Consider the following 9226-nt stretch of genomic DNA (forward strand, 5'->3'; position numbering starts at 1 on the left):
CATGGTAAATGGTAGGGAATTGAAGAATGTAGGTGAACAGAGGGATCTGGGAATAATTGTGCACAGTTCCATGAAAGTGGAATCTCATGTAGATAGGGTGGTAAAGAAAGCTTTTGGTGTGCTGGCCTTTATAAATCAGAGCATTGAGTATAGAAGTTGGGATGTAATGTTAAAATTGTACAAGGCATTGGTGAGGCCAATTCTGGAGTATGGTGTACAATTTTGGTCGCCTAATTATAGGAAGGATGTCAACAAAATAGAGAGAGTACAGAGGAGATTTACTAGAATGTTGCCTGGGTTTCAGCAACTAAGTTACAGAGAAAGGTTGAACAAGTTAGGGCTTTATTCTTTGGAGCGTAGAAGGTTAAGGGGGGACTTGATAGAGGTTTTTAAAATGATGAGAGGGATAGACAGAGTTGACGTGGAAAAGCTTTTCCCACTGAGAGTAGGGAAGATTCAAACAAGGGGACATGACTTGAGAATTAAGGGACTGAAGTTTAGGGGTAACATGAGGGGGAACTTCTTTACTCAGAGAGTGGTAGCTGTGTGGAATGAGCTTCCAGTGAAGGTGGTGGAGGCAGGTTCGTTTTTATCATTTAAAAATAAATTGGATAGTTATATGGATGGGAAAGGAATGGAGGGTTATGGTCTGAGCGCAGGTATATGGGATTAGGGGAGATTATGTGTTCGGCACGGACTAGAGGGGTCGAGATGGCCTGTTTCCGTGCTGTAATTGTTATTATATGGTTATGATGGACATAGCACGCCTTGAAGAAATGAGACTCCGACTAATAGATAAATATGACCAATTCTTAAGGAGTTGGTCTCCTTTCATCGACTTTTTGGAATCATGTGATGCGGCGGTACCATAAGGATTGCTGATTTCAGTTCATGACGTGGATAGATCTACATCTCCGAATACAGATTTGAAAAATTCTCTTTTAAGGGGCCTTCTCTTCTATTTCTACTTTCCACTTTTTCTTTTTTTACTTATTTTTTATTTTTTTTATTTTTTATATACACACTTCACGTTTTTCTACTCTCTACCATCTATTTTTCCACTTTTTCCCCTTTCTATTGTTTTCTTTTTCTTGTATTGCTTCCTTCCTTCTCATAACATAAAACTAGAGGTTGTATTAGAGGTTGTACATAGAATGGATTACGGTATGACATAGTTGGCACCTAAAATTAGGTTCCACTGTACTTCTAATAAAATAAACAAATTTAAAAAAAAAGAAAAAAGAAAAACCGACTGATTTGGAAGGACGGTCTAGACGAAATAACATTCGCATCTACGGCGTCCTGAAGAGAAAGAAGGCAAATCTATGTCTGAATTTGTGGAGCAACTTTTAAAAACTGAACTCGTAATAACAACGGACACCAGCGTACGGATCCAGCGCGCGCACAGAGCTTTGGCTCGCAAACCGGAAGGTAACGCACCACCTAGGTCTATAGTGGTCAATTTCCTGGAGTTTAATACCAAAGAAATTGTATTGAAAAAGGCCTGGTGAAATAAGAAAATGATTGACGGGCGACGTCTATCATTTGACCACGACTATGCAACTGAGGTTGTCCAGAAGCGCAAGGCATATAAGGGAATAAAGAGGGCCGTGAAGGAGAGAGGTGTCCGCTTCCAGACCCCGCTGGGCAAGATGCGTATTCACTGGGACTCAGGAACAGGCACATATCATCGTGCACAAGATGCAGCACAGGAATTGAGGAGGCGAGGCTACTCCGTGGATACACCTGATTACAGCGCTGAGGAGCCTGCGGACCCAGAAATGTAGTGTCTTCTCCAGGCTTTGACATGACAGAGAGTTGGAAAGAGGAGCGAAGGCGGGTGTGAGACTGCAAGAGAGCGACTACAGGAGTCTGAGCAGACCCCATCCAACTAGCTTTTATTGTGTCCTCTTTTGGACTAGAACATAAGTGCTATCGGATGACGTTGGACGATACTAGGATGCGTGAAATGTAGTGTTTCGCCTCTAGTGAGGGGCCCTCTGGGAGGAGGCTTTCCCCAATACCTGCCAACGGGGACTCGGGGTGGAAAGGAATCCCCCTTACTTGGAAGTCAACTGTTTTCTCTTTCATTTTATTTTTTTATTTGGCACATGTTTTCCAGATGTTCAGACCTGCACAGTTTCAAGTTATCCAGAGATTTATGAATGGAAGACCGGATTAGGTAAATTAAATGTCACGTAATACTATCAAATTGGTGTCACTCAATGTAAATGGGATGAATAATCCAGTTAAAAGGAGCAAGTTCCTGGCTAAATTGGAAAAAGAAAAGGCTCAGGTACTATTTTTACAAGAAACCCACCTGCCTCAACAAGAACATGAGAAACTAAAACACTTTGGCTTTAGAAATGCATTTTATAGTTTCTATAAATCTAGCCAAAAGAGGGGAGTGGCTATCCTTATTACAAATGCAGTCCATTTTGAATGCCATAAAGAAGTCAGGGACAAAGAGGGAAGGAATGTATTGGTTAAAGGAAAGCTGGAAAACAAAGTTGTGACACGGATCAATGTATATGCCCCCCACAGAGAGTAGCAAATGTGTTTTCAAAACTCTGTTTGACATTATTGCTTTAGTGACTGAAGGTATTTTGATATATGGAGGGGACTTCAATGTGGTCATGAATCATAAGTTGGATACAACAAGCCTAAAAAACCCCAAGATGAATCTGACCAAGTTTATTAACACACCAGTACAGGAAATGGGCCTAATTGATGTTTGGCGAGAACTTCACCCTTTAGAAAGGTACGCTATTCAGCACCTCATTCAGTCTACTCCAGGATTTACTACTTTTTAATGAATACGGGTGAAAGTTACAGGATCACAGAGAGTAAAATCGGGGTGGCAGATGTATCTGATCACAGTGCGATCAGCTTGATAGTACACCTGAATAGTAGAAAAAGAAATACTGTTTGGAGGCTCAATGTGGGTATTTTGAATAATAAGGCAAATGTGGAACAAATAAGGGAAGAGATAAAAAGGTACATAGAAGAGAATGATAACGGGGATGTGGATCATGTAATACTGTGGGATGCTATGAAGGCAGTTATACGTGGAAAGCTGATCGCCCTGACATCATCACAAAAAAAGGCCTGGCTAGCTACGTATGAACATAAAGTAGAAAAACTGAAAGAATCGGAGAAAAAACATAAAAACATACAGGATCAGTTGGTACTAAAACAGATTAAGGAAATAAGGGGGGAGATAGATGAAATCCTCGGGGAGATAGGAAAAAAGGGCAAGATTCGTAAAGCAGACCTATTATGAAGCAGGTCCAAAAACTAGACTCCTGGCCAGACGCCCGCGTAAACAGCAGGCCTCTAATACAATTCATAAAATACGAGATCCTAAAACCAATCAATTATCACATGAGCCAGATGAGATAGAAAGAATATTTGAAGAATAATATTAGAAACTCTGTTCTAAGCCACCATCAGCTGACGAAAGGACAATGAGAGGTTTTCTTAACTCACTTGATCTGCCATCCATTGGTGAGACACAAAATAATATCATTATGTCACAATTTACGGTTAAGGAGCTGGAAGCTGCAATCATTAGACTTAAGGCTAGTAAATCATTAGGCAGCGATGGTACAAGGCCTTTAAGAAAGAGCTAACACCTCTGCTCCTGTCTTGCTTTAACTGGACCATTAAAGAGGGCAGGGCTCCCCCATCATGGAAGGAAGCAATTTATTACCATTTTACCCAAGGAAGGCAAAGACAAATAGCAACGTGAACATTTCAGGCCAATCTCAATTTTAAATGTAGACAACAAACTATTTACCTCAATCATTTGCAAAAGACTCGAGACTTTTGTACCAGATCTGATTAATGAAGACCAAACTGGATTTATTCGGGGGCGTCAAACGCAGGATAATATTAGAAGACCCTTCCACATTGTGGATAATGCTCAGAAAATGGATACAAATATGGTCCTGGTCAGTTAAGATGCAGAAAATGCCTTTGATAGTGTTAGTTGGGTATTTTTATATGAAGTACTGAAGAGATTTGGTTTAAATGAAGATGCAATTCGGTGTATATATCCGGAGCCTACAGCTAGGATTAAGGTAAATGGAAACATATCAAAAAGGATTCAGTTAGAGAGGGGCACAAGGCAAGGATGCTGTTTTTCTACTACTCTCTTCGTTTTGTATATTGAACCCTTAGCACAAGCAATAACCAGAGAGAAGACCCGCAGGGGGTCAAAATAGGGGGGAAAGAACATATAATTGGTCTTTTCGCTGACGATATCATTATTGTTCTTGAACGACCAGATATATGTCTCCCAAATCTAATGAACCTATTTGAAACATATGGATATAAACTGAATATAACAAAAACACAAATTATTTCATTCACTTATTCTCCATCCCAACAAATCAGAGATGCATATAATCTGAAACGATGCAGTATCTTGGTGTAACTATACCCAAAACACTATCCAACTTGTTTGAAACAAATTATAACAAAATTGAAGAAAACATCAAAAAGGAGGAAAGAAGCTGGGATGTAATGTTAAATTTGTACAAGGCATTGGTGAGACCAAATCTGGAGTATGGTGTACAATTTTGGTCGCCCAATTATAGGAAGGATGTCAACAAAATAGAGAGAGTACAGAGGAGATTTACTAGAATGTTGCCTGGGTTTCAACAACTAAGTTACAGAGATAGGTTGAATAAATTAGGTCTTTATTCTCTGGAGCGCAGAAGGTTAAGGGGGGACTTGATAGAGGTCTTTAAAATGATGAGAGGGATTGACAGAGTTGACGTGATCAAGCTTTTCCCTTTGAGAATAGGGAAGATTCAAACAAGAGGACATGACTTCAGAATTAAGGGACAGAAGTTTAGGGGTAGCATGAGGGGGAACTTCTTTACTCAGAGAGTGGTAGCGGTGTGGAATGAGCTTCCAGTGGAAGTGGTGGCGGCAGGTTCGTTGGTATCATTTAAAAATAAATTGGATAGGCATATGGATGAGAAGGGAATGGAGGGTTATGGTATGAGTGCAGGCAGGTGGGACTAAGGGAAAAAAGTTGTTCGGCACGGACTTGTAGGGCCGAGATGGCCTGTTTCCGTGCTGTAATTGTTATATGGTTATATGGTTATATAGGATGCTGAAAGGTGGTCGACCCTTCCTCCAGACTTCAGTGCCAGAATACAAATGGTAAAAATGAATATCCTACCTAAACTAGTATATTTATTCCAATCTCTGCCAATTAATGTCCCCCGAGATAAATTGATAGCCAGGGATAAAATGATGTCTAGATTCATTTGGGATAGCAAACATCCAAGAATAAAACTAACAACACGTCAACTGCCGTAAAGCAAGGGTGGAATGGCGTTACCAAATCTGAGGAAATACTTTTATGCAACTCAACTCAGACCTCTGGCTTGTTGGTGTAGACCTGATTATGAATCTCGATTCAAAGAAATGGAAAGAGAGATACAGGTTACCAGATCCAGATTTTGGCGGGAGACAAATATCTGAGAGGGGCTTTGAGACATGCTATGGACCCAATAGTAGCATTTACGTTAGAAATATGGAATGTTATAGTGGAAAAATACAAATTAAAAAGAGGGGTTCACGAGAACGGCCTGGAACATCGGGCCTCCGTAGTGGCAACTGTGGCGGCCTCAATCGGCCCGACTATGGGTGAATTGGGGTTGGGGACTGGACTTTGTGCCTTCCCCCATAATGGGAACCATTGTGGGGGGATGTTTTTATGTTTAAAACTCTTATTAATGTTATGTCTGTATTCCTTCTTTATGTGCTACAAAATGGCAAGAAGCATTTCACTTCACTACACCTAGGTGTATGTGAATGTGACGAATAAAATACCTTTGATAAAATACCTTTGATACTTTTGATTGAAGTGGTTCGCATATGACTCAAAGTTGAAGCCAGAGGTGTATGATTCAAAATACAAAGAATGGGCACAAAAAGGCATAACGGCAATGTATACAGTTTCAGAAAATTGCGAGTTTATGAGCTTCCAATATTTAAAGTCAAAGTATGGTCTCGAAAACAAAGATTTTTTTAGATACTTGCAATTAAGAGACTACTTTACAAAAGATATAAGGCCAGAACTGGATAACACTTCAAATAATGTGATCAAGGTGATTGTGGATGCCTACAAACAGAAGGGGTCTCGGGCCAACTCTGCTTTCTACCAAGCTTTGGTGGGAAGCGTGGGAGAATCAACGCTCTACATAAAATCAAAATGGGAAGCAGAATTAAGGATTCAAATAACAAAAGAAGAATGGTCTCAAATGTATGAAAACACAATGTTCATCCACAAGCTCACTAGTATGGAGAGAATTTTGCTGGAAGAATCTATCTGGCTTTTTTATAACACCCAAAATAAAAAGCAGACAACTTGCTGTCCAACAACACTGTTGGAGGCTGTGTGGGAGTACGGAGGCAGACCACTCGCATATTTTCTGGCAATGTCTAAAGATAAGGCCATACTGGGAAAATGTTAATGCAGCTGTAAAAAATATCTTGGGTTATAAAATCCCAAATACCTGCCCTGTGATGTATCTGGGGCGTATTAAAGATATTGTAAAAATAGAAGATATATATTTGATTTAAGTTTGCAGCAAGTAAGAAGGCCATTACCAGGCAGTGGCTTAATGAAAAAAGTCCAAAACAGGAACAGTGGTTAGAAATTGTGCGAGTCATCTTTAATATGGAGAAATTGACATATTCCTTGAAATTCAAGGATAAATCATTTGAGATCTGGGAAAAATGGTCCGTTTATTTGAGCCATGACATCAATTAGATAAATGCCGAGCTAGATATGGGAAGATTGCGTTATATAGAACTAGATGGTAAGTTTGTATGAATATTGAATTATCTCCAGATTGCTAATCAATGTAATGTTTTTTTCTTTTTTTAAGTTGGTAAGTGAACCACACGGTTTATTCCAATTTTATTTATTTATTCACTTCTTTATTTTCCCCCTATCTACTTATTTTTTTATTTGGATTGCTGATTTTCTTACTTTGTTTTATTTATGGAGATGGCGTTGCACTGTTTTGTATATCTATATTACTAAAACTCTGTTCTTGACCGGTTTTGGCTTTCTGTGCTGCGGTTTCCGAGAGTACGCCGCCACCTACGGCCGTCATGTTTGGCCACCTCGCGCAGAGCCCCCCTCCGCCGCACGTGTGCCGAGGATTTTTCCCGTCGATGAAAATTGACAGAAATATTAATGTTTTTACAACATTCCCCATTCTCTCTACTGCCCCTGCTGGAGGGAGGGGGGAGGGACTATAAAACCAGGAAGTGGTGTGCCTCAATCCGTCTCTGCAAGTGGTGTGCCTCAATCAGAGCTTTGAATGACACTGACAAATGTCTACAGCACTGTGAGTACTCTTAATTTGGTTTGAAAATGAAAATATGGTTAGAGGTAAAAAACCACTGCCTGCAAACGGTTGTTTGGGTTTGGTTTGAAGTAAAAAGGCACTCTCACTCCCCCCCCCCTCACTCTCCTCTCCCCCTCCCTCTCCTCTCCCCTCCCTCTCCGCTCCCCCCTCCCCCCTCTCCTCCTCTCATCTCCCCCCTCTCCTATACCCCCCTCTCCTCCCCGCCTCTCCTCCCCCCCTCTCCTCTTCCCTCCCCCTCTCCTCCCCCCCCTCCTCTCCCCCCCCTCTCCTCTCCCCCTCTCCTCTCCACCCTCTCCTCTCCCCCCTCTCATCTCCCCCCTTCTTCTCTCCCCCTCTCCTCTCCCCCCTCTCCTCTCCCCACTCTCCTCTCCCCCACCTCTCCTCTCCCCCTCTCCTCTCCCCCCTCTCCTACCCCCTCTCCTCTCCCCCTCTCCTCTCCTCCCCATCTCCTCTCCCCCGCTCCTCTCCCTCCGTCTCCTCTCCCCCTCCCTCTCCCCCCCTCCCTCTCCTCGCCTCCCTCCCTCTCCTCTCCCCCTCCCTCTCTTCTCCCCCTCCCTCTCCTCTCCCCCTCTCCTCCTCTCCTCCCCCCCTCTCCTCCCCCCCTCTCCTCTCCCCCTCTCCTCTCCCCCTCTCCTCTCCCCCTCTCCTCTCCGCCCCCTCCTCTCCTACCCTCCTCTCCTTCCCCCCTCCTCCCCCCCTCCTCCCCCTATCATATCCCCTCTCTTCTCCCCCTCTCCTCTCCCCTCCTCTCCTCTCCCCCTCTCCCACCCAATAATCCATTCAGCCCAATAATCCATTCAGTCCACCTTCTTCCCCCTTCTCTCTTACAGTCTGTCACCTGTTTTGGGCAGAATTTCTGGCAGTTTCTCAGCCGCCAGCCTGCCATGTCCGAGTGATTGTACTGCCAGGCCTCAGTGACTGAGCTGCCAGCCCTCAGTGACTGAGCTGCCAGCCCAAAAATCCATTCGGCCTACAAACGCCATGCTAGCCCTCTGGAAACCAGTGCCTTCGGCCCACAGCACTCATACTAGCGCAACATAAAGTGCCTCCCCACCCCCCCGGCCAGTAATATTGGAATTGTTGGAGAGGGAGAATATTGCATTGGGTGACCGGCCCTCCCGTGTGATGCTGGGACCCAACGGGTCCCACTTAGTCTAGTTTATTTCAGAAACATATAAAATTACAAAAGGACTGGTCAAGCTAGATGCAGGAAAAGTATTCCCAATGTTGAGCGAATACAGAACCAGGGGTCACAGTCTTAGGATAAAGGGGAGGCCATTTTAGACTGAAGTGAGAAAAAACGTTTTCACCAAGTGAGTTGTGAATTTGTGGAATTCCCTGCCACAGTGGGCAGTGGAGGCCAAATCACTGGATGGGTTTAAGAGAGAGATAGAGCTGTAGGGGCTATTGGAATCACGGGATAGGGGGAGAAGGCAGCACGGGTTATTGATAGGGGGCGATCAGCCAATATCACAATGAATGGCGATGCAGGCACGAAGGGCCGAATGGCCTCCTCCTGCACCTATTTTCTATGATTCTATTAATATTTCAGTATCTGTCTTGCAATATCAGTGATGTCATGGTATGAATGATGATTTATGGGGGGGGGGGGACAACACTGGAGTGGTAGATGTGTTCACTGGAGATGTCCATCGAATTCACACCAAAATTAAATGATATAACAGTGTCATGTACCATTCTTTCATTGCAAAGGACAAATTCTTGTTTTCAGTGAAAAATACACAAAGTGCTGGTGTAACAGAGGGTCAGGCAACATTTTTGGAGAACGTCTATAGGTGACGTTTCGGACAGTGACCGTTCTCCAG

The sequence above is a fragment of the Amblyraja radiata genome, unplaced genomic scaffold (assembly GCF_010909765.2).
Source record: "Amblyraja radiata isolate CabotCenter1 unplaced genomic scaffold, sAmbRad1.1.pri S117, whole genome shotgun sequence".
NCBI lineage: Eukaryota > Metazoa > Chordata > Chondrichthyes > Rajiformes > Rajidae > Amblyraja > Amblyraja radiata.